The sequence below is a fragment of the Bos javanicus genome, chromosome 23 (assembly GCF_032452875.1).
Source record: "Bos javanicus breed banteng chromosome 23, ARS-OSU_banteng_1.0, whole genome shotgun sequence".
NCBI lineage: Eukaryota > Metazoa > Chordata > Mammalia > Artiodactyla > Bovidae > Bos > Bos javanicus.
In genome coordinates this window covers 37275281-37301182 of record NC_083890.1, presented here as the reverse complement: position 1 = coordinate 37301182, position 25902 = coordinate 37275281, and the positions used below count along the sequence as shown (strand labels likewise).

Below are 25902 nucleotides of genomic sequence, written 5' to 3'. Positions count from 1 at the left end.
GGCCCTGCTCTCGGGTCCTTGGTAGAGGAAAGAGGGCCTCTTGCTCTTGTATGAGCATCTCAGTGTAGATGGAGGTCAATCCACGGGTTATGAAAGTCCCCTTTTATCACAGCCCCATTTGCTGATGGGTTTATCTGACTTTACAGTCACTTACCTTTCACTTACTTGAAGAAGATTAGGTCAAAACCTGAAAGTTTGCTCTGAAAAATGGAGGCAAACCTGGTGTCTCCTGCTGAAATGCTGTCACAATCTGTAGTGAGGTTAGAACAACAGAAGAGAACTGCTACCAAGCTGTCACTAAGCTCGCGCCGCCGAAGGCCAGCAGCCGCCGAGGCTTCGGGTCTGCCGGTGATGCTTCTCCACCTGATGACCGAGTTCACTCTCTCTTTCTGGACTTGGTAGGTGGAAACATCCCCCAGTCTTCACTTCAGTTGTAATGTGCAAATGTACTCATTTTAAAATAAAGACAAATGGTTTTAGTTCAGGGATGAGAAAGCTCTTCAGATTGAAAGAGAAAGCTCTTTCAAATTCTGAAGGTGGCACATATGAGTATTTTAAAACATCCCTTAAGGATTGCAAAACCCTGATCTAAGGATATAATTTGCTGATTTCCAGGTAATAGGTTCCTAGTGTAATACACGCGCGTTAGTTTGTTGATCTCTTCAAGGGTTTCCCCCAGCTCTGCGGTCTCCCCTCCAGGCTTCTCCTCTGTGTCTCTGACAAAGGTAGCTCTCGCCTGTTCACAGTAGTGTTCTAGTCCTCGCGTGCCCGTGCATGCGCCCAGGAACCTGAGCATCCATGCAGCAGGCTCCAGGGCATCTCCTCTGGAATCATCCCTTAACCTCACCACATCCTGGACTGGATTCACTCCCTCCCTCCACTCCACACCCAGCACACCTGCTCTGTGTTTACCACCTTGACAAATACCAAGAGATCATCCTGGCTTCTCAGCCACAGTCCAGGATGGCATCCCTGGCCTCTTCCCTCTCCCTTTACCCGCCACCTTTGCCTGGTCAGATTCTCCCAGCTCTCCTCCTGTGCTTTATCTAGATCTGACCATGGTCTTCATTATAGACCCCCTCATGGGGGCCTCTGACAGTGCTCTTCTGAGTTTCTTCACCTGCCTCAGATTGATTTCCCTGTTTGCATTCTCACTGTGCTCCCAAACTCTAATCTGTTCTCCTGCTGCTTTCTTTTTTTACCTGGTTGATTGTGTTTTTTAACATTTAATAGTAGATTGATTGTTTTTTTATTGTAGTATAGTTGTTTACAACTATGGTTGTGTAATTGTAGTTGTATAGCTGTATAGTTGTTATATTAGTTTCTGCTGTATAGCAAAGTGAAACAGTTATATATACACTTTTTTTTTAAGATTCTTTTCCCATATAGGTCATTTCATTACAAAGTACTGAGTAGAATTCCCTGTGCTGTACAGTAGGTCCTTATTTATCTATTTTATATATAGTAGTAGTGTATATTTTGGAGAAGGCAATGGGAACCCACTCCAGTACTCTTGCCTGGAAAATCCCATGGACGGAGGGGCCTGGTAGGCTGCAGTCCATGGGGTCGCTAGGAGTCGGATACAACTGAGTGACTTCCCTTTCACTTTTCACTTTCATGCATTGGAGAAGGAAACGGCAACCCACTCCAGTGTTCGTGCCTGGAGAATCCCAGGGACGGGGCAGCCCGGTGGGCTGCCCCGTCTATGGGGTTGCACAGAGTCGGACACGACTGAAGTGACTTAGCTTAGCTTAGCTTAGTGTATATATGGGGCTTCCCAGGTGGCTCAGTGGTAAAGAATCCGCCTGCCAGTGCAGAAGACACAGGAGATACGGGTTTGATCCCTGTGTCGGGAAGATCCCCTGGAGAAGGAAATGGCAACCCACTCTAGTGTTCTTGCCTGGGAAATCCCATGGGCAGAGGAACCTAGCGGGTTACATCCATGGGATCCCAAAAAGTCAGACACGACTGAGCATACACACACACACAGTGTATGTATGTCATTCCCAGTTTGATGGGGATATTTATAAAATACAATTCAGATTGTGTTAATCCCCTGCATGAAATACTTCCACAGCCCTGAGTCATTTACAGAATAAAGCCCCAGAGAGATAGCTAAGGCCCTTTCTGGCTGGTTGCGCCTTCCTTTTACCTCATTCTCCAGCCTTCCCAGGTCCAACAGAATTGCATGCCTCTCCCAGGTACCCCATCTCCTTCTGCCCCTCATGTCTATGTGCTCCCTGTTTTCAATTTCTGGGAGCTGCTGCTCTTTCATTTCCCTATTTCATCTTTCCTCCTCCAAACTCAAATCCAGTCACCTCCTCCAGGAAGCCATCCTTGTCTTCTTTCCTCTCCCCCTGTTCCCCCAACCTCTTGGTCCTTCTGTCTCCCCTGGATGAAGTTTTTGAGGACAGAGTTTGTGTCTGTAAGGTCTGCAGCTCCGAAGGATTAGGGATGGCTGACACACAGAACATGTTTAATAAATGGTAATTTAAGAGATGAACATAATGTTTTTCAAGGTCTGATTGTCTCTACTCTTGGCTGTGTATCTCTGAAGCATCTATATCTGTGCACGCATGAGAATTATAAGCTTGTACGGACAAGCAGTGATCCCACTGGATTTCTGGATTTCATATTTAAAATTTATCTTTTCTGTTCCCAGTTATGTTACCTTTATATAAAATTAAGGAGAATGGTTTGAAAGCAGGGTATGCTTTCTTCTGTGGTTGAGTGGAGTGTACAAGGGTATGTTGCCTCTTCCACACCCAAGGTTTACAAATTTGATGGCAAATTAGAATAATGGGGGTGCTTTAAAAGGTACTGATACTTGCATCCCACGTGTCTGCACAACGTGTGTGTGTGTTACATTGCTTCCAAATGTTCTATATGAGCATAATCGGCTTCTTTTATAAAGTTATGCATTCCCATCTCAACTGAGCCCTCAGTCTTATCCTTTTCTACATCGGCAGTCAGCTCCCTTTCTCATTTCTCTTGGCACTTATCCTAAACCTTTATCACTTTTCTGAGCCTTCCTGTCTCACTTCTACCTGTAGCATGCACATACGTGCACACACGCACACACCCCCCACAGCCCAGTCATGAACTGGTCTTCTGTTAATATTGCTCAAACAGAAGACCCAAGTCTACAATTTTGATTTGCTAGTTTTACCCATATTGTACTTAATTTGATAATGTGACATATCCCTAAGGATCCTAATTGACTTATTGGATATTTTATTTAAAGTAATGTTGTGAATAACTCAACTCATGCTGACTTAAACGAAGAGACAATTTATATGTATAATTTATCGTCTTCCTTAATTGAACTGTCAAGGTAGATTTTTGCATTAAGCCAGGTTTGATTCAGAACTCACATGGAGTCACCAGTAGCAATCTCTGCTGTGTCACTTGGCAGGATTTGATGTATCAGCCATCCTCAAGCTCCCCCCACCTTAGAGTTAGCAAAGTGGCTGTGGCAGCCCCTCTCCTCACACCACCAAACATAAAGAAGAGAGAAAGCCACTATCCGGAAATATCCAGCTGAAGTTCCACCAAACCTGATCAGTTTGAATTGTATGTACTTCCCTGACGTGGGGATCAGTGTGCTTATTGACTGAAGCCAGTCAGCGTTCTCACCCCGGCAGGCAAAGGATGTGGTTAACTCACTCAGACCACATTGGCTGCAGCATGAGAGATGAAGGGGCAATGAATTCCCCAAGGAGTAAAGAATGAGCACAGCTAGGGCAAACAACAAATGTTCACAGCCCCTACGCTACCATAACATAGTCTGTCTCTGAGGATTCCATCCACATTTCAGCAATGTATATTTAATTTGAAGTGTCATGCATGTGGATATAGTAAAATTGCTGGGTCATATTGGACCATTTTGATTTTCTAGTGAAGCGAATGCCAAAACATAGTTATAATATGCTCTGTTGTTATAAGCAATGTAGGAAATCACTCTCTGTCATTTGAATTTATGAATTTAATTTTTTTACAAATAATGAAATTGCTCCACTAAGTATTAGAGTTATGGTAAAACAGAGTCTGAAGTTGTTGTTGTTCAGTCACTCAGTCATCTCTGACTCTTTGCCACCCCATGAACTGCAGCACGCCAGGCTTCCCTGTCCTTCACCGTCTCCTGGAGCTTGCTCAAACTCATGTTCATTGAGTCATCCAACCATCTCATCCTCTGAAATCCCCTTCTCCTTCTGCTCTCAATCTGAAGAACCAACTTCAGATCAGTGCTTCATGACTTGATGTTGGATAAATTATTTTGTCTGATCACTAATTTTGTTATCTGCTAGATGCAGATACTTATTTATCTCACAGAGTTATTGTACCAAATGAAGTGATACATGTTAAAGCATATAATGAAAAACAAAGTTAATTCTTATTTATTTCAGTATTTCATCAGGTTGAGTTTACTTGACCAAAGAAAGTATCATTATAATTAAAATGTGATTCTCTTTTACTGACACATTGCCTTCATTACTTAAAACCTGTTTTCTTTTTATTTTTTGGCTTTATCTAAAGCCTCAGGGTGGCTTATATAAAAAGTACATAATACATTTTAGAATAAAATAAGAAGAGCTGTGTTGTTTACCCATAAAATCTGAGTCATTGTTACAGTTGAGAATAAAAGCCTGGGCTTCTGGGAAGCAAAGGCAAATAGATAAACAGCTAAATGCACAGCTTTCATTTTGTAATAACGGAAAGTATATCACTCAGGAGGAGTGACAACCTTTTCTTAGGGCAAATCTCTAAATAGAATATACCCCATCAATCTTCCTGTTAAGGGGCATTGAACAGCATAATGGGCTATTGTACCATCAAATTTATAAAACCCAGTAAGCTTTCAAACTATTTTGGACAGTTTTCAAAAGAGAGTACTGAAGCCTGAGTTTTAATAGGCCATTTATTAGCTGTGTGACATAAGCAGTTTGCTAAACTTCTCTGAGCCTCAACTTTCTCATCTCTGAAATGGAGATTAAAAAATAATACCTACCCCATGGGGTTATTATAAGGAATAAGAAGAGAATATATGTTGAAGAGATTGGTACAGTGCTCTGAATGTTGTACTTAATAAATGTTAAAAAATAAATCCACCAGTAAACTTGTATTGCTATAATTAGATATCTGTTAAAGAATATCAACAATGAGGAGATTTTATGGCAGTTAAAGCATCCGTGTGATTGGATACTAGAAAGTATCACTAGGGCCCTTCAACTAGATAAAAATCTAACCAGTTTGAAATCTAAAGGAGAGAAGTGAAAATTGTTCACGTTCTCTTTGTGAACTGATTGTTTCTGCTATATGTATATTTCTGAAGTAAGTCATTTTAGTATAGTACTGAGACACTCTAGGGTAGCATAACAGTGGAAAGCCTGTGCTGTGAAGGGTCAAAAAGCTAACTAACATGTGTGAACCCAAAGTAGACCTCATAATTCACACTTTGACTGACAGTACCTGCCTTAGAATGCTGCTCAGATGTGTGTTGCCATATTAGCATATCGCAGCCTGGTTCTTGTGGTCCAGCCAGTCCTTTGTATAATCAATATTGTCTTGCAGGATGCTAACTCTAGTTTAGCATTTCCCCCACCCCACCCCCCAAAAAAGAAAAGGAGAAAAAAATAAATTGTACTGATAACTGTAGATATAATCCAAAATAAGATTACTTAGATTATTTTACATACTAATACATTGGCAGTAGATGGTTTTTACCTTTATCCCTTAAATAGTCAAAGTAACAGGGTATATATTTAGAAGCATTAATGTTAGCACTGAGAGGAATTGTTAAGGTCAAATTAATAAGCAGCTCCTTCTTTTTTCTTTCTTTTTAATTTAGATATGAAAACTGTGGCCCACAGGGGTTACATGCCCTGGTAGTTAGCTAATTAATGATAAAACTATACCTTGCAGTGAGATTTGCCAACTCTTCATCTGAGAGGCCTTTCACCTCACCACAAGGTGCTTTGGAGATTTGGGGGCATCGTTGTATACTTTTGTTTGTAGCTATTACTGATTTTCAATATTTGCATTCTACAGAATAAGAGCTTCCTTATTATTTCTAATTACTCCGGAATTCAGACCTTCAGTGAACTCCACATTTTAGCAAACTGGACTTAACAGTTTGGACTTCCCTCATAACTCAGTCGGTAAAGAATCTGCCTGCAGTGCAGGAGACCTGGGTTCAATTCCTGGGTCTGGAAGATCCCCTGGAGAAGGAAATGGCAACCCACTCCAGTACTCTTGCCTGGAAAACCCCATGGACAGAGGAGCCTGGCGGGCTACAGTCCATGGGGTCACAAGAGTCAGACATGACTTGGTGACTAAACCACGACCAGCACTTAACAATCTAACCCCTTCAGGTTGATGTGCGGTTGACTTGTGAATGTGACTTTGCAGGTGACTCAGCCTCTGATCAGTTAAGTGGTGCAGTATCATAACACACCCGCTGCTCTCAGGTTACCCAGGCCTCTGGGATTTGTATGGAAGGAAGCAACAGTTGTGGCCCTCTTGGCTTTTCTTCTGGTAGAAGGTCACAGAATTGGCCAGGCTAGTTGGTAAGCCTTCGGTTCCCTGGAAGACCTCTCCATAGCCCAGAGAATACAGTGGTTAGGGCTGAGAGAGAATGGTGTGACAGAAATCACCAGTGCCAAGACAGCAAGGACCTGCCACTTAGAAGTAAACTTGATTTCTCTATTATAAGCCATCAGTCCTCTTCTCTCTGGTTTGCCCTCTGCAATAGCTACCTGCCACAGTGGACTGAAAAAGAATGTGTTCTCAAAGACTACCTAACCCTAACAGAGTCACGCTTATGACTGTACAGAGTTCAAAAAGTGGTTACAAAATAGCGTATTCAGTATGATGCAATGTTAGGTATTGGTGCTTCTGAATTGTCTACCTTTTATATAATATGATTTCTCTAAGAGGAGTAAAAGGAGTAAATATTCCTTTCCTTTCAGAAGTCTTTGACTGGGCTGGAGAAAATTTGGATGCCTCTAGATTTTTCAGACTCTGATATTTTAAATCTGTGTTATGTGCTTTAAATATAAACACCACTGAATTTTGGAACTACCAATGGAGGACAGACACTGTGTTTGGGGGTGTTTATCTCAATAACATGTAGTTCTAGAAGGATATACCGTTTCTATATCAGTTTAATTTCTACTTTATTCTTGGCCCTTTTTGATGGTATGATGTTGTATGTGTGGATCACAACTTTTTACTCTTTTTTTCCCTAATGGAGAGCAATTTATTCACTATATGCATAAGTTAACCTTAAAAAAAGGTCACAACTATTTTCTATTCAGCTATCACCATGCATCTTCATTACTTTGGTGTGGTCCATGCTGTTCTGTGTAGAACAGAAAGTCACCATAAGTAAGTCAAAAGGAGCTTGACAAACCACCCAATATTCAAGTTTTAGTAGACATCAAACAGAGAAACATTTCACGGGAGGGAATTACTCAGAAAGGTAAATGTTGTTCAACTTTCCTGACACTGAAAAATTTAAATGAAAACTAGATGGCTACTCTAAAATGTTTTTGATCAGTTCAGACTGTTTAGTTCTTTACATTAAAGTTTCACTGATTTGAGGTAGTTTCCAGGGAGACTTGATACTGCATTAGTCATATCCTGAACTACGAACAAAGCTAGTGGAGGTGATGGAATTCCAGTTGAGCTATTTCAAATCCTGAAAGATGATGCTGTGAAAGTACTGCACTCAATATGCCAGCAAATTTGGAAAACTCAGCAGTGGCCACAGGACTGGAAAAGGTCAGTTTTCATTCCAATTCCAAAGAAAGGCAATGCCAAAGAATGCTCATACTACCACACAATTGCACTCATCTCACATGCTAGTAAACTAATGCTCAAAATTCTCCAAGCCAGGCTTCAGCAATACGTGAACCATGAAATTCCTGATGTTCAAGCTGGTTTTAGAAAAGGCAGAGGAACCAGAGATCAAATTGCCAACATCCGCTGGATCATGGAAAAAGCAAGAGAGTTCCAGAAAAACATCTATTTCTGCTTTATTGAGTATGCCAAAGCCTTTGACTGTGTGGATCACAATCAACTGTGGAAAATTCTGTAAGAGATGGGAATAGCAGACCACCTGACCTGCCTCTTGAGAAATCTGTATGCAGGTCAGGAAGCAACAGTTAGAACTGGACATGGAACAACAGACTGGCTCCAAATAGGAAAAGGAGTACGTCAAGGCTGTATATTGTCACCCTGCTTATTTAACTTATACGCAGAATACATCATGAGAAATGCTGGACTGGAAGAAGCACAAGCTGGAATCAAGATTGCTGGGAGAAATATCAATAACCTCAGATATGCAGATGACACCATCCTTATGGCAGAAAGTGAAGAGGAACTCAAAAGCCTCTTGATGAAAGTGAAAGAGGAGAGTGAAAAAGTTGGCTTAAAACTCAACATTCAGAAACAAAGATCATGGCATCAGATCCCATCACTTCATGGAAAATAGATGGGGAAACAGTGTCAGACTTCATTTTTTCTGGTCTCCAAAATCACTGCAGATGGTGACTGCAGCCATGAAATTAAAAGACGCTTACTCCTTGGAAGGAAAGTTATGACCAACCTAGATAGCATATTCAAAAGCAGAGACATTACTTTGCCAACAAAGATCCGTCTAGTCAAGGCTGTGGTTTTTCCTATGGTCATGTATGGATGTGAGAGTTGGACTGTGAAGAAGGCTGAGCACCGAAGAATTGATGCTTTTGATCTGTGGTGTTGGAGAAGACTCTTGAGAGTCCCTTGGACCGCAAGGAGATCCAGCCAGTCCATTCTGAAGGAGATCAGTCCTGGGATTTCTTTGGAAGGAATAATGCTAACGCTGAAACTCCAATACTTTGGCCACCTCATGCGAAGAGTTGACTGACTGGAAAAGACTCTGATGCTGGAAGGGATTGCGGGCAGGAGGAGAAGGGGACAACAGAGGATGAGATGGCTGGATGGCATCACTGACTCGATGGACGTGAGTCTGAGTGAACTCCAAGAGTTGGTGATGGACAGGGAGGCCTCGCGTGCTGTGATTCATGGGGTCGCAAAGAGTCGGACACGACTGAGCAACTAAACTGAACTGAACTAAGAAAGTATAGACACATCTGTTTAACCTGTACTCATACATAATGCTACATTAGTTACTAATTCAGCCTGCAAAACAGTCATAATGTATGCAAGGTCCAAATTAGTGAACAATATTTATTTTTAAATAAGGGAATATTTAGTTTATACTAAAATAATAATGGATAATAAATACATAAACTTAAAAGCTATTACCTTCAAGTAATCTCAACTGATTTCAAAGAATTAGACAAATTCAGTATTCCAAGGAGGAGTATCTTTGATTCATATTATGAGTAGATAAGAGTGACACATTTTCTAAGACATCAGTAAGACTTTAAAAAGGAAATGTGGTTATTTAACCATAGAACAATTCTTAACCTAGCCAGTAATTAAAGCAGTACAAATTTAAATTATAATAAAGTATTATTTTCACCTATAAAATTATGAAGACTTTTAAATAGAGACTACCAAGTGCTGGATGAGAATATAAATTTTAGAGCCCTAAAATTTGTACCATTTAGCTCAGCAATTCTGCATCTGAAAATCTATTCCAAGGAAATATTTCATAAGACAGAAACACCACTTTTCACGAAAATGTTCACTGTATTATTAATGATGATAGGAAAGAGAGAGAAAAAAGCTCAAACGTTTGCCATTAAGGAAATTAATTATGTAAGTAAACCGTAATATATAAGTGCGGTGGAATAATGCCCAGCTGATAACGATTATTTACACGGAATTTATAGCAATGTAAGAAATGCTCATATCACTAAGGGAGATGGTAACAGAATTTTACGTAACTTTGCAACAAAATATTGAAAATAGAAATATAAAAAATTTAAAAATCTCCTAAGTACTGCAGTTCTATTTAAGGTCTTAATTATGTAAATATGCATGATCACTTCTTTTTCCATCATTGCTACAAAAGTTAAAGTAGGCTGTTCTCTTTCCAAATTATTTCACATGTCAAGCTATGAAGGTCATAATATAATTTTTATCTTTAGATGGAAATATCTTTAGATAACACATTTAAGTTTTCCAAATATTTTTATTTCCATTAGCCTTTTAAATGTGTGGTTTTCAACGTATTTAAATACCTCATTTTGCTGCATAACTGTCCTGGAGGGAGTATACATTTCCTGGAATTTTCTTCTTGCGTGTACATCTGTCTCCCTCCTCTAAATTCTAGAAAATTAGAATTCCGAGATGGTATTTCAGTGGCTATTATATATATTCGTTTTAATTTTTTTTTCCTAGTCCTGCAATGCATGGGGATTATTTAACATTTTCTAAGCACACATGATCCATTTACAAAAACAAAGCACCTTGTGTTTCTGTAGTTATTTTTATGTAAAGCTATTAAGGGAACAGGAAACATCTTTCAACCACCTTTCTGCCTATAACTGCCCCCAAAATAGTCGTTAGTATTAAACATAACAGAGACTAAAATTGTTTCCCATAGATCCATGGAGAAAGGCTGCAAAGTAATACTAAAGCATTTGGGGTTATTTATAATAAAGCCTGTGCGAGAGAAGCAAGACGCCAGCCCACGCGTCAGGCAGACAGTGGCAGCTGCTGTGTTGCTGCGTGGCACTGTCCCATCCCAAATCAAATGGGAAATGGATGCTGTTTGACACATACTGTCATCAGTGCAAACATTATTAAAATAATGAAAAAGCTTCTGAATTTCTTTTTTGTTAACCTTAAGGACAGACTGGTTGTTGGGGTTTTCCCAGCTCTTATGCTCAAGGGCTCCAGCGACGAATGCCCACGCCAGATTTTGTATCCCGCCAAGCCTGAGCTGCGACTTTTTATCCCAGTGGGACAGTGCAGCTATGTTCTTGGCATTTTCTGCCTATTACCAGTTAGGGTCTGTGAACAGCATCTCCATTTGTGAGAACCTCATTGTGGAGAGCACGCAGTGGTCTTTTCATTTTGATTGATGGTTCTAGTTCTGCACCATCTGGCTTCTGATAGGCTGCATTAATCATATCCTGAACTAAGAAAGTGTAGACACGTCTGTTTAATATGTACCCATACATAATGTAACATTAGTTATTCATTCAGCTTGCAAAACAGAGTCATAATGTATGCAAGGTCTTTATATAGTAAAGCATAAATATTAATATGCGACCCATTAATGCTGTTTTTACTTGTGCTAACCTCCCACTAGTGCATTTGTTTGTGAAGATTGAGGAATTAAGAGAAAGAAGGCCATATGCACATTTACATGCACATATATGGTTTTGCCGATGTCGCCTATGAATTTAGAGCGCTGCATGCTTATAATACTTACCTTGCCCATATTTACTTTGTATGTCTCTCTAACTGCTTCTTAAGATGCAGGGTAAATGCAGGCCGCAACACAGATGCACTTTTTCTCCTGTGAACTGCTTGCGTCCCATGTCGGTCATCCGTTTGCTGGGGTCACTGGGGTTGTACACCGCCTGCTCTTTTGTGCTGCCTCTGGCTGGGCCCACCTTTCACACACTCTGCCTCCTGCTGTGTCATAACACCGAAGGGAAAAAGAGAGAGGATAGAAATTCTCAAGTCTCAGGAAGTTGTTCCAGATTCTGGACTGTCGTACTTCTCAGTAGCTTAAATTTGGTTTTAGAAATTTGCTAGGCCCTTTCCAGTAAAGAGGGATTTAGTGTGCATTAATCATAATCGTTTCAGCACCTCGAAGAGGGAGGGTAAAAGAGGATTTAAATTCTCTTGGGAAGTTCCCTTGTACACAATTGCAAGAGCATATTTCTTAAGGTAGCAAATTAAAACCGTAACTTCGTAAAACACATTTTGTGTTTTATTAATTAAATTTTATCCTAACAGCACCACACCATATTCCTCAGTGGTTACATCTTCTTAATGTGTGCCTTAAATTCTAAGGATGTATTTTAATGACTCCTACTCCTGAAGAAAGAGTGAAGGTTAAAGCTTCACTTTAACCTTGCATACAACTTGGGTTGTATGCAAAAGACAAGCCAAACTCTTATCAGGGCTCAGTCCTGGAAGAATGCATGGGACACAAGGCTGATACTGTGTTTTTTTGATGAGAAAAACGTGAACTGCAGTTTCTGTTTGAAATGTCATTTCTTTTAGGTTTAATGTGTCACATGAGCACTATGAGCAATACCAATAGAAAATTGTATAAAATGTAATCCATGGGTCCAAATGGACATCCGAAGAGTTTATGATATTAAGGTAACATTATCTATAAAGCTAGAAAAAAGTAGTTTTTAAGACTTAAAACAGTAACATAAAATATTCATCTCATCTGTTTCTTATTTTAAAGCTATTTTAAGCTATTTCTTCCAGCAATTTACATCCCATTATTACTTAATTCATTCCATTAATTGATTTCAAAAGATACACTCAACTGCCAACAACACTGCATTGAAAAACTAGAGAGTAGAAAATCTATGATAAACAGGACTATGACCATGAGAACACCAATGTAGTTCTAGGAATTTGTGAAAAACTCTTATTTTGCTAAGGGGAGGCAGGGTTCATATCTTGACAGTGCCACTCAGCTAGCTGAACAGTATTGAAAATGGGTTCAAACTGGCCAGCCTATTTCCAGTAATTTACATCCTATTATTACTTAATTCATTCTATTAATTGGTTTTTAAAAATACACTCAACTACTAAGAACACTGCATTGAAACCTAGAGAGTAGAAAATACATAATCATCCTTCTTATACATAATAGTCTCACTGAGCTTTTTATCTAAAAAAGAAATATCTTTAATTCAAACCTGATTTATTATCTTGAACATGGTTGGTGAGGACCAAATGGTATAATGTACACGTGTTAACTTTTAAATACATGAGAAATATATGTGTTATAATTTGTGTCGATGAAACTTCCCTGGATTTCATCTGTTATATTCATGAGAGTTTGCACAGTGATACATACCCGTCCTACATCACAGTTAATTAAAAAACCAGTGAAATGATGAATACATGTGTTTCCTGGTGCCTGGGTTCCTTCTCTTGTATAAAATTCCTTTAGAGTTTACAGCAGAGGTTGAAACTTTTCTTTGCCTGTAAAGGACCATATGCTAGTGAAATAAAACATAATTTAATGCCTTCTTCAAGGAATATCTAAACTATTGGACTGTGCTTCTTTAAAATTAAGGACATTCATCCTGAAGCTTGAACAGGACTGAAACGGTAGGGCTTTTGAGCAAAACATTTCATTCGTTCAGGAAGGCAGTGCCAGAAAGACAGCTTTCTAAGCCCAGTGCTTCACTTCTCTATTGGAGAACTGGGGCCAGGCAGAGGGAGGGCATGAACAGATGTACAAGTTACAAACTAGAGAGCTTTCCCCTTCCTCCATGACTCATCATTAGACTTTGATTCAAAAGGCAATGAAGTCCCAGAGCGCCAAATAAACCTCTTTCAAATAGTAAATACAAGAACACAAGTGACTTTTAAATCTGTACCTTTTTAATGAATCTACACTATTGTGTTTTGGCATTATCATGAATATATAAACATTTATTTGTTATTGAATTTTAGACACTTTTTCACATGCCAGCTTGTTGGAGGGATGTGTATGGTTCTGCAAATAAGGAAAAAATAAATTCCATTCAAGGCTTGATTTTGTGTTTGCTCTGACTTTGGATGAAATCAGGTGCCTCTGTGCACTGAGCCTAGTATCACAGGGTGAATTTTAATGTCTGTAAACTAAGTCTTGCCCTGATGCCAGCTTTGTCCCCATTTAGCTCAAGACTCAGAAATCATTATGTGAAATTTTATAAATTTGCATTTGTTCATTCAGTCACTGTAAGCAAGGCACTGGAAACACAGAATCGTGTAGGCCAAGGTCTCAACACGTGGTGTGCTTAGGAGGAGAGAGGTGAGCACCTAATTTTAATTCTAACGGCCACACCAAGTGCCACTCACACCACTGTTATCAGTGACTCTGTTATAGTAATATTGTTCATGCTGCTGCTGCTGCTAAGTCACTTCAGTCGTGTCCGACTCTGTGCGACCCCATAGATGGCAGCCCACCAGGCTCCCCCATCCCTGGGATTCTCCAGGCAAGAACACTGGAGTGGGTTGCCATTTCCTTCTCTAATGCATGAAAGTGAAAAATGAAAGTGAAGACGCTCAGTCATGTCTAACTCTTAGCGACCCCATGGACTGCAGCCTACCAGGCTCCTCCGTCCATGGGACTTTCCAGGCAAGATTACTGGAGTGGGGTGCCATTGCCTTCTCCGAATATTGTTCATAGCAAGCTACAGATACAGTTCAAAGGACCTGCATTGTATGAAATTTTGAAAGCACAAGGAATGCTGTACCAGCTTCATACCTGAAGACAGTTGAGGGGATCAAGACTCATTCATTATTTGATTCAGGTCAATGTATTCCTGGTTGTTCATTGGAAGGACTGATGCTGAAGCTGAAGCTCCAATACTTTGGCCACCTCATGCGAAGAATTGACTCATTGGAAAAGACCCTGATACTGGGAGGGATTAGGGGCAGGAGGAGAAGGGGACGACAGAGGATGAGATGGCTGGATGGCATCACCTACTCGATGGACGTGAGTTTGAGTGAACTCTGGGAGATGGTGATGGACAGGGAGGCCTGGCGTGCTGCGATTCATGAGGTCGCAAAGAGTCGAACACGACTGAGCAACTGAACTGAACTAAACTGAATGTATTCCTCATTCTCCTAAGTCCTAAAATTACCCACATTTTCCCCCTAAAACTCGTATTTAGAAGTTTATCTAAAATTGTCCCTTGTGTTCATTCACCAAGAAGGTAATGGTCCCAGTGTACCTCTTTGGGTTTCTACATCCAGCTTACATTGTAACCAAAGAAGCAACACCTACCTGTGCAGGTAACTTCCCAGTGCTTTTTCCTTGATGGAGGAAATACTCTCATGTATTACGTCTTTTGACGCTATCTCAAATCATAAAGATAATACTGAGGGATTGCTTCCTAGCTGTCTCTTCTCTACCACAGTAGATTATTTGCCCTTGTATCTTCCCCAAGGTCTCCAAGGTTATTGACAGTATAGACCGGTGTCTGCCATTTCCACGCCCTCACCCCCACCCCCGACTAATGTGTGCCCTGCGCCACATCCATAGACGTGGAGTAAGTGCACTGACTGGAATAAAAGCCGAAAACTCTATTGGGAGGAGCTAGAGAGTGGGACAGTCATGTATCATGCAGAGTTTGTCAGCATTAATGTGAACAAAAGGTCATCAAGGCTCATTTACAATAGGGAACGAACATTGATTGGCTCTGTAGAATTCTACATGTCAGAGTTAACCCAGTTTGCTGTAATTATTTAGTTTCACATTGAAGATACCCATTCTTTCTATTAAAAAAAAAAAGCTAGCTGTTTTTGATAGTAGTTGATCAACCTGTGTATTAGTTATGAGTTATTTCAATTATTTATAACCTGCACTTGACCTTCACTGCCAAAGGTGGATTTGTAATATTAAAGAAAGGAACTACTCTTAACTTACCTTCTTTTTCAATCTGTTACCTATTTTCAAACTATTTTCAAAAGGTAGTTTAAGCATGAAAATGTCTTGAAATGGTAAATAGACTGAAGTCTTCTAAATATACGAGATATTTATCTATTGAAAGTGTCTTCATTTTTATGATGTAGGCTTTTTTAAAAGATAAAACACATAAAAATGTGAATTGGTTTTCTTTTCCTAAACAATAATTTCACTAGAATTCTTCATTAAAAGAATCTATTCACAGGGCATAATGATGGCATGATGGCTGTTAAAGCTCATTTTTTTCAGATGGCAGAAAAACAAAATACTGAAAGGAAAGCTTCTTGTATGGTTAATAGAAAGGTTAGACAAGATGGGAAGATGCTTGTCAGAATCAAATAATATATAGGCCAAGGTGTCCCTATTTTCCCTAAGAGTGGAAAGTCTTAATATCACAGCTCTTCGGCTCTTCATTCCACATCTATTGTTTATAAACATTCCTAGAACAGCTCCGTGTAACATACACGTGTGCCCTGTTCTCCTCACAATTCACTTTCAAATGTGTTACTAGGGCCATATTTTTATTTCAAATGATGCTTGATGCCCTTAACCCCGGAAGATCTGTGTAGATACTTTATTGCTATCTCAATTTTGTCATGCAAAAGAAAACAATTTCTCCAAAGTCAGTAGCTCAGCCATAGTAACCAACATTATCAGCGGGTGTGTGAGTTTGGAGGAAACCATTATGTAACATTTCAACCCGGCAACCACACCCAAAGCTTTTTAAATGCCCATCCTTTAGTGAACATAATTTTTTTCCCATTTCTGTAATAGAAATTTGGCAAAACATCTGGGCGGCATAGCGAATAGGAGAAAGAGCAAGTAATAAGAAGGTTAGGTGAACCTAGCTTAGAAAGTGCCTTTTCTCCTCAACTAGCTGTGACACGTTGGGCACGTTTCCTAGTCTGTTTGACCCTCTCATTGGTCATCTATAAACTAGGGGAGCACCGTGTCTAATTGTTGTGAGAAATGAACCTTTCAAAACAGCTGATTCATTGTACATAAGTGCTCCTAAAGTCTCTTATCCATTTCCTTTCCCTTCCTGCTAAACAATTACTATTTAATATATTCAGGAGTCTAGACACTTAGAAATACTGAATTATTGAATATTTTCATGTTGTGTTTCTCACGCCTTTCCATGACAGTTGAGAAAAATAGATCGTAATGAAAATACACACACATCATGGCTTGACCCAGTCAAGGCCATTTTTATACATAAATTCAAAGTCCAGCCCAGACCTGGAGAAGCTTGTGAAGTCAAGTTTGCCAATTTTTGGCAGTTACCTTCCCCCTTTCCTCTCTGCCTGACCTGCTCATTGCTCCCAAGCTCCTCCCCACCTCTCACAGTCAAGCCACTTGCAGGAAAGACTATGCTATACATGTCCATTACCAGGTATAAATGATTAAAAAGGGTCAATGTGACAATCTCCCTGGCTACTTTCATTTTAATAGAAGAGACAAGGACTCAAGCCCAAGTATTCATAACTAATTGTTGACTCACCTGTGTTAATGAACCTTCTTACTTTCTAACAAACTTTCTGGAACTGATCAATTATGCAATCTATGAAAATGATAACTTGAAATTAGCCTTCTCTCCAGCGGGAGGTTACTTTTGATGACTATGATCCCTGCAAAGAGATCCACAGATCACTGGCAGCTATCCCTTTCAGGCAAAGCCCATAACACTGTGACCATGTAGTTCAGGAAAATGTAGTGTCATCGAGAAAGAGAACTGGGGTGAAGAGAGCATGGCAGCAGCAGCACAATGACCAGAAGGAGTCATTTCTGGTCACCAGCGTATCCTAAGAAGGACATAACAGCACTGGAGAAGGCAGAGAAAAACAACTTCCACCTTCAGCACAAAATCAGTAGTAGTGTGTCTTTTCTTAAAATCATCACTTATGGAGAATATAGGAAAATCATGTTAAGTGTTAAGATATATGTTACAGGCAAGAATAACTTTATTTCCTCTTAGGTAAATTAAAATTGCATCTTCTCCAAAATCCCTAATAAAGGAGAGACTGGGCAGACTGGTAGGGAGTTGTTGGTAATCTCTGCTTTCTGCTGACTCTCTGTTTTGTTGCACTTCTCTGATAGAGGATGTGGTCAGATATGAAAGATCAAGGAGAAGGAGTAAAGAGGAATCCACTTAACTGCTAAATGTTCCCATGAAACATATGAATAATACTCTTGTCAAGCACTGGATTATATTCCGCCCTGTGTGTATGCTTAATTATGTCTTGGCAACTAGATTATACATTTCTCATGGGTAGAGGCCATGTCTTACATTTTCAAGTGCTTTAAAGGAAACTAGGCCAGAAGTTGACATTTAATAGGTTCTAAGTAGATACTTGATGAGTGGAATCGGATTTATGGTAAAGTTACTTATGGATTCACCCCCATGTAGAGGCCAGATGTAAACACTGGAGGGATCTAATGTGATTTTTCTTGGGAAAAACCTGGATGTGACTGATGTGATTTTCCTTGAACACATGTTTTAGGATCACCCTTTTAATTCAGACTAATTGGTTCCACTGCATCTTCTTAAGAGACTTAGCCACTTCTTGACCAAATAATGTGTCTACCCAAAGCTCTCAACCAGGGTTGTTGTCATACTATGATGGTGTCTTGACATGTGGTACCAGGGGTCAGGAATGCTCAACATCCTGAGTATTGCTCAGCACAGTCCTACACAGCATAAACTTGTGGTCATGAGCTCATAGGAAGCACTGCATTCCCTACTTTTCCCTTCCTCCTACTCACACCTTGTGTTCACACCTTGCTGCTTATCCGCTGTGTCTAAGCTTTACTCCCCTACTTGACTCTCAATCATGCCAAGCTCCATCTGCTTCGTTATTTTTGCAGGTTCTGTTTCTTCTGCTCTTGTCCTGCATTCTCCTCTGGCAAATGTTCTAACCCACTGGAACTCAGCTCAGGCACCAGCTCTTCCAGGAAGCCTTTGCTTGTTTCAAACCCAGACTGGCCTAAGTGACAGTTTCATCCTTCTGCCGTGACGTGTATCCCCATGAAACTGTGGTTATGGGTTTGTTTCCTGTCTCTCTTATTAGACTGAAATCTACTTAAGAACAAGTTGGATGTCCCAGGATCTCACCGAGTGCCTGACACGTACTGAACACTTCATAAATAATTTTTTGAGTGAGTGAATCAATCAGTGCAATTTTCACACAGGAATTAGTTCATTCAGCAAATATTTATTGTGTACCTTTCATAACTAGGAAGCGCCTTTGCCATGAGGCATACATGGGTATCAGCACCGTTGGCATCGTGGACGACGAGGGAGGGGATGAGGTCAGGATAAAGGATGGAAAATTATCCTTCCAATGGGGCCAGCTCAGGTTTGACTCACTCGGTAGCTCTGAGACTGTGCGTGGGACCCAAGAGCATAAGAAGCCTAGCCCATGCTGTTCTAAGTGAGATCATCAGATCCAGCAGGTCCTCAAACGTTTTGATCTCAGAGGAGCTATGTAAAGAGGTGGGAGTAAGCATTTAAGAATTTGACAAAGTAATTTATAAGTCAATTCGTTCCTGATGCATCTGAAATACTTTTCAGAAAGGAAAGGAAAGAGGGGAAAATTTTTTAAGCTGCTCTTCACCTCAGATATTTGAGCATCATTGGTCCAGGCAATCCCAGAATTGTGATGAATTTGTTTCACACAAGACTTCAAGTTGGGTGATGCCAAAGCAGGATCTTCCTGCTAATTCTCACCTTCCTTTCCTCCCCTCCTAGCAAGGGACTAGTGAACTTGAGACAGAGCCAAGGGGTTAGAATTAGGGGCCTCTCTGAGTACCTAGGGCTTTCCTCATAACCCAGTTGGTAAAGAATCTGCCTGCAATTTAGGAGACACAAGTTCAATCCCTGGGTGGGGAAGATCCCCTGGAGAAGGTCATGGCAACCCACTCCAGTATTCTTGCCTGGAGAATCCCATGGACAGAGGAGCATGGTAGGCTATAGTCCATGGGGTCATCAAGCAGAAAACCAACAGAAAAGAAAGAAAGAAAAGAATGGGTGTGGATCAAGTCAACCTGTCAGGAGTTTCAGGAGAGCTGAGACTCCACAGAAATTGGGATACTACATTTTCGCTTCAAGCAGCGGGGTTTAGCACACCTAATTTCAGCTCCTATCTCCTAGTGAGCTAGTGGCCACCAATGTACCCTCCACCCTGACAATGATTTAGCTCAAGAACTAAGCTGGACTGGCTGGATTCATCAGCTGAGAACTCTCTTGGCAGCAACTGAGTGGGTTACGGGAGGCGGAAGCTGACATGCCTAGGATATGAGGAGCACTGTGCCAGGTATTACGAAGAGTCAGAGGTGAACAGTTGTGTTGACAATTTGAGCCAAAGCGTAGGCCAGAACACAGATAGAATGCTCTCAGAGAAACAGGAAGTACAAATTGTAGTAAGATATTCGTAATGAATAAACATGAACTAGTTTGTGTGACAAAATTCTTACAAAAAGTCAGAGACAGGAATGGTAGTGGTACATTTAATGACTGTTAAATGGGAAGCAGTATGACCCTCATAAAGATTGTTTATGTGTGACGGGGCAGAAGCGCCACATGACAAAACTCATAAGCTTTACTCACAGGAGTTCTAACTAGTGTAGAAAAAAAAAAAATTCCTGCCAGACAGCATGTCTGCTTTGTTTGGAATAGCAGCATAAATATCTAATTTGCCTTGTTACAGAGAAGAATGCATGATCCGGCAGCCTGTAGCCAACCAAATAATCATTCCATCAGGCCGAAAATGTTGGAAACATAATTAATTTGCTGATTTGACCTAATCCTTATTTTCCAATGAAGAAACACTAATCTGTAAGTTCATATTTCATTTAGTCATATTTTATTTTTTAGAAGCTCAAAACAGTTTTGCCAGGACATCAAAAATAAGAGCAACCAGGATAGGTCAGTATACCCTTAGTTGGGGACGTTAAAAACACACACAGTAATAAATTTCCAGAAGTTTGTTTTTCTTTGAATATATCTCTGTTTTATAGGGTTGTTTTTTTTTTTTGTATTTTCGTGTGTGTCATCAAAGCAAGTGCGTCTGTAAGGATGGCCCATGTCTCATGAGTGCAAGGCAGGACCGTGTCAGCCTTTAATATTAGCGTTTCCTCCCCAAAGCGCTGCTGTTCATTTTTCAGTGGCAGAAAAACGAGGGTGACTAACAGCTCACACAAAAGCTTTGTGTTTGTTTTTAAACAAAATCGGCTTGATGTTATTTAAATTAGAAATTGGTATTCTACCTCTTAACTTTGTCAGCCTTTCATTTTTTTTTTCAGCCGGTGTCTTGCTAGGCGTTTCAGTTTCCTGGTGCAGTTGTAATAAGTGAAAGCAGATACATTTTTATTAAACCATAAAAATGATCAACTATGCACTCTTCTAGAGAAGGCTCATGTGTAGCGTGATTGTTTAATACTGTTTTCTTTCCACACAGAGTCAACCTGAAAGACTATTGATTGTACCAAACCCCGTTTCTTAACGCCGTAATTCTCCAGGCCTGTGTCCCCCGGGGCCCTCGTCGGGAGGGTAATTGTGTGTCTTGCTGCTTTCTGTTGAACGCCCAGGGACAGGCCGTCTGGAATAGCTCAGGTCATAGAAGTGTGCATTTCCCCATGCTGACCGGCCTGCTGTCTACCACAGAGGAGGCACACCTCTTCATGGGTGGCTAAGTGAAGAGGAAATTTGAAGGTGGGAAACACCAACATTTTAGTAGGCATATTCAGAAAAAAATAGCATACCCTTCCATGTGAAGTTTTAATTTTGCCTTCATTTATAGAGATGTGCCAGAATCATCCTAGTAATTACTTTCATTTGTATAGTACTTTACACAAGGCACCACTAAGCCCTGTTCTCTTGAATCAGTTAATTTCACTTCCTTGAGCCTCAGTTTTTTGATCTGTGGGGGGAAAAAAAGAATGGGCATAAAGTTGTAAATGGTCCTCTTAACCCCACCAAACTGTGAAGGTCAAATGATGTAGAGTTTGGTCAAGCAAGCGTCAGGTATCTTCCCCTTGGCTCGAGTGAAGTTGCCTACATCCATTAACAACTGTTTTTAAGCAACCACCTGCTGGTAAGGTCTGAGCCATGAGCGGAGAGCCCAGTGTCTCACAGGCTCTAGGAATGGATTCTGTGATGGGGTGGGTCACTCTGAATCACCTGTCAGTTCTTCAAAATGAAGGAAATGGGTGCAGGCAAGCTGGGACCCTAGTGAGCAGGCAACCCAGGAGAATGCCTGCCATCACTTCACATATTTTCTGAGACTTTTCTGTTTCAAATATTCTTCAGTTCAGTTCAGTCGCTCAGTCATGTCCGACTCTTTGCGACCCATGAATCGCAGCACGCCAGGCCTCTCCATCCATCACCAACTCCCGGAGTTCACCCAAACTCATGTGCATCGAGTCGGTGAGGCCATCCAGCCATCTCATCCTCCATCGTCTCCTTCTCCTCCTGCCCCCAATCCCTCCCAGCATCAGGGTCTTTTCTAATGAGTCAACTCTTCGCACGAGGTGGCCAAAGTATTGGAGTTTCAGCCTCAGCATCAGTCCTTCCAATGAACACCTAGGACTGGTCTCCTTTAAGATGGACTGGTTGGATCTCCTTGCAGTTCAAGGGATTCTCAAGAGTCTTCTCCAACACCACAGTTCAAAAGCATCAATTCTTTAGCACTCAGCTTTCTTCACAGTCCAACTCTCACATCTATACATGACCACTGGAAAAACCATAGCCTTGACTAGATGGATCTTTGTTGGCAAAATAATATCTCTGCTTTTTAATATGCTGTCTAGGTTGGTCATAACTTTCCTTCCAAGGAGTAAGTGTCTTTTAATTTCACAGCTGCAGTCACCATCTGCAGTGATTCTGGAGCCCCAAAAAATAAAGTCTGACACTGTTTCTACTGTTTCCCCATCTATTTCCCATGAAGTGATGGGACCAGATGCCATGATCTTCATTTTCTGAATATTGAGCTTTAACCCAACTTTTCACTCTCCTCTTTCACTTTCATCAAGAGGATTTTTAGTTCCTCTTCACTTTCTGCCATAAGGATGGTGTCATCTGCATATCTGAGGTTATTGATATTTCTCCCAGCAATCTTGATTCCAATCAAGTATTCTTACTTACTCTCAATCAGAGATTTACACACAGTGGCTTCAACCTCATGAAGTGACCAACATTAGTTCTTCACTCTCCGTAGGCTTGAGCACTAGATGGTCACGTCCTCTTCTGTTGCCTGGAGCCTTGAAGATTTTAACATCTTCCACGTGTTTCTCTGAGGTCTGCAGAGCTAAGTGTGCAGGACTCCTGTACACATATTGGAGTCACAGCTTCTCTTCCCAGGCCGTTACGTTTGCCTTCTCAGAACATTGTCTTGACTGTTAAAAGTGTGCAGACTTTCGTATTTGTTTTTAACAATGAAGGGCAGAAAGTCTGTAAAAATTTTAAAGTAATAATGTCAATGTCTTCATTTACTGAACTAAACTTTTCACGTTCAGAATAAATATCTCCTTTGTAGTAACTCCTTAAAAAGAAGAAAAGATTCTGAAAGTTTGTAACATTATTATGAGAAGAGATTTTTTTTTCCCTCCTGTGTTAGTGACATCCCAGAAACCTGGAATTCTCTATTAACCCCTAGGTCAAGCATCCACCTTGACACGCATCTCTCTCATTCTACCTCATTTGTAAAGGAGCATTTTTTTCTTAACTTGATTCCTCGCCTCTTTTTAGGGAGCATTCCAAGTTAATCTCAACAAAGAATAGTAATTTGGATTTGCAGTCTGTGGTATTAGGGAATAGGTGAAATCAAGTAAGTTTAGCATTAGAAGAGCCATAGAGATCATCTTATCTAACCACTTCATTTTGCACTGAGGCTGCCATAGCCCAGAGAAGCTGAGTGTCTGTCTAAAATCACATGGCTGGTTTCTGACTGATTCTATAATTTGATACACTAGGCAACATAAAGAGTGATATTTCCTAAAGGTTATGGTGGACTAAAATGTAATGTTTTTTATTAAAATAAATACATGTGAAAACTGGCTTGGAGACTTCACACTTCCAAACTAGTATTCAGTATTACATCTTCCTGCTGTCCTTATTGGGTCTGGACTGTGTGCAATACAATTGCCCAGTAAAAGAAAATGTATCCTCAAGTATGGCTCTGGGAATCAGGGACCAGGCAGCTGCCTGAGTGCCGGCATGTACTTTCCGGGTCTTGAGTTTTTTCCCCTGCTCTGAAATTAGAATGATAAGGTGGCTGACATGTCCAGCTATCAGCTCCACGGCATACCACTCGTCCTTTAAGATTACCCCAAAATACTGCAGTTGTTGTCCCATAGCCCAGAGAACAAACAGTTTTATTTTGGACCCTAACCTCTCCAATCTATCATACAAATTTGAAGGTAGGTTCAACCCAGTAAATATGGAAAGACTGGACTGGACTCAGTTGCCTCCACTCTTAACCTTATGAGTTTTGAAGTGAGAAGGAAAATATGTGGATGTATTTCTAGAGAGTCTAGCATTGTTCCTGGGAGAGACTGGTCCCACTAAGACATTCTTGAACTCACCTTCCTACCCAGGTCCCTACCTGGTGCCTACCTTCAAATCTTTGCTGTTTCCCTGTGATCAAAATAAACCTCCTTTCTCCTGCACTCTCCTACCTGATCTAGATCCATAACTACATTTGGGGGAGCCTGCAATTGCCCATGCCCATCAGCCGTCATGGTTGTGGGTGCCATGACAAAAGGCTCTTCAGCCAGCACAGGCAGAGAGTTGACTGTCGACACCCTAGAACTTGCCACCCAGCAGATAGGTTTTTGCTATGACTGTATCACACGATACAGGTGAGGACCAACTTTGCTTCTTTTTCATACAGTAAGTCATTTTTATTGAGATGCTCCTTGACATAAACACAGAGTGACTTCATTTAGTACAGAGAACGCTCAGCAGGATGAAAGTCTGGAAAGCTTAGGTCCTCGACTTCATGGTGTTTTGTTTTTCACTTTAAAAAATGGCTTTCACCTTTAGTCGTCTGAAAGGCAGCACCGTGTGAGTAACTTTCTTACCAAACTGGCCAGTAGAGCCAGGTGGGGACTAATGGGACCTGTGGAGTTCGGAGGCCTTTCTGGACTGGTCTGGATCTAGGAAAGGTCAGACCATCACACAAGGGCTTAGAGCCTAAACTAGTAGGAATAAAGAAGCCTAACCTGCATCTCTTCTTCCCTTGTCAGTTCCCAGGAGCCTTGCAAGTTATTTGAGCCAAGCTCCCTGGTTCGTGCCCTGAAACCAGGACCACCCTCTCTCCTTAGTCATGTGGGATCCTGACTCTACTTTGACTTGAGAAGAAGTTAATTATGGCTTGATTTTTTTTTTTTTTTGGAAAGAATGATTAATAATCACTTCCATTTGGTGGAATGTAATCTGTGGAGGTAGTATTAATGCTTTTACTCCCTTAAAAAGCACCATAAGGAAGAAAGAAAAGAAACAGGAAGCCTGGTACACTTTTTTGCAACAAGCTATAAAATGATATATTTAATCTTGAATAATTAAACAAAAACATTTTTATTCACATAATGTTACAATCATATTGCTAATACCAGCTTAATGCTTACTTTTTAACTAATTCATTTTCTCATTTGTGGCAATCGAGAAAGGTTTATTAAATCTAATGACTGTTTGAGGATTAAGTAGGGGGAAAGCATGTTCTAATTACAGGGATGGATAAAAGCAAACTAATTAACCAAAAACGTGTATTTCCTTCCTGAGAGCTGTCTGGTCAGCCATATCCGAGATGAACTTGGGTTACCTAACTCCTGAGTTTTTTAATCATGTTTTTAGATTGCATTTTGTACACCATCTGTACCATTAACACGACTGTAATTTCTGTCACAGTTGGAAGCCTCAGTTAATAAATGTTTTGTTTTGGAAGGGGATGGGGAGGCAGACAAGAAGATGGGAATGTTTATGAATGAACCAAAGGAAGAGACTGTGTCTTAACTGAGGGGTTATGAAGTTAAATGCTAGGCATGTACAACTGAGGTTTTGGTGTTGCCCTTCTGTGCTTCGCATTATTGCTAATGTTTACATTGGGAAATAGTCATAATTCATCCTTCAAAAAAAATCTGATCTCATAGATTATCACCATCTAATAACAATAATAATAATAATACCCTAGAAAACCTCATTCAGAACATATACAGAAGAATAGATCTTTGTTTTATGAAACTCAGAAGCATTGATTTTTTCAGTGTTTTGTATATTCCGAGCAAAGCAC

General features: G+C 40.4%; 1 protein-coding gene across 6 annotated transcripts in view; it reads left to right on the top strand.

The window, feature by feature from the left end:
• Positions 1–25902, top strand: part of CDKAL1 (CDK5 regulatory subunit associated protein 1 like 1) — a 730510-nt gene that overhangs the window by 539229 nt on the left and 165379 nt on the right. The gene's annotated exons all lie outside the window — the stretch shown is intronic.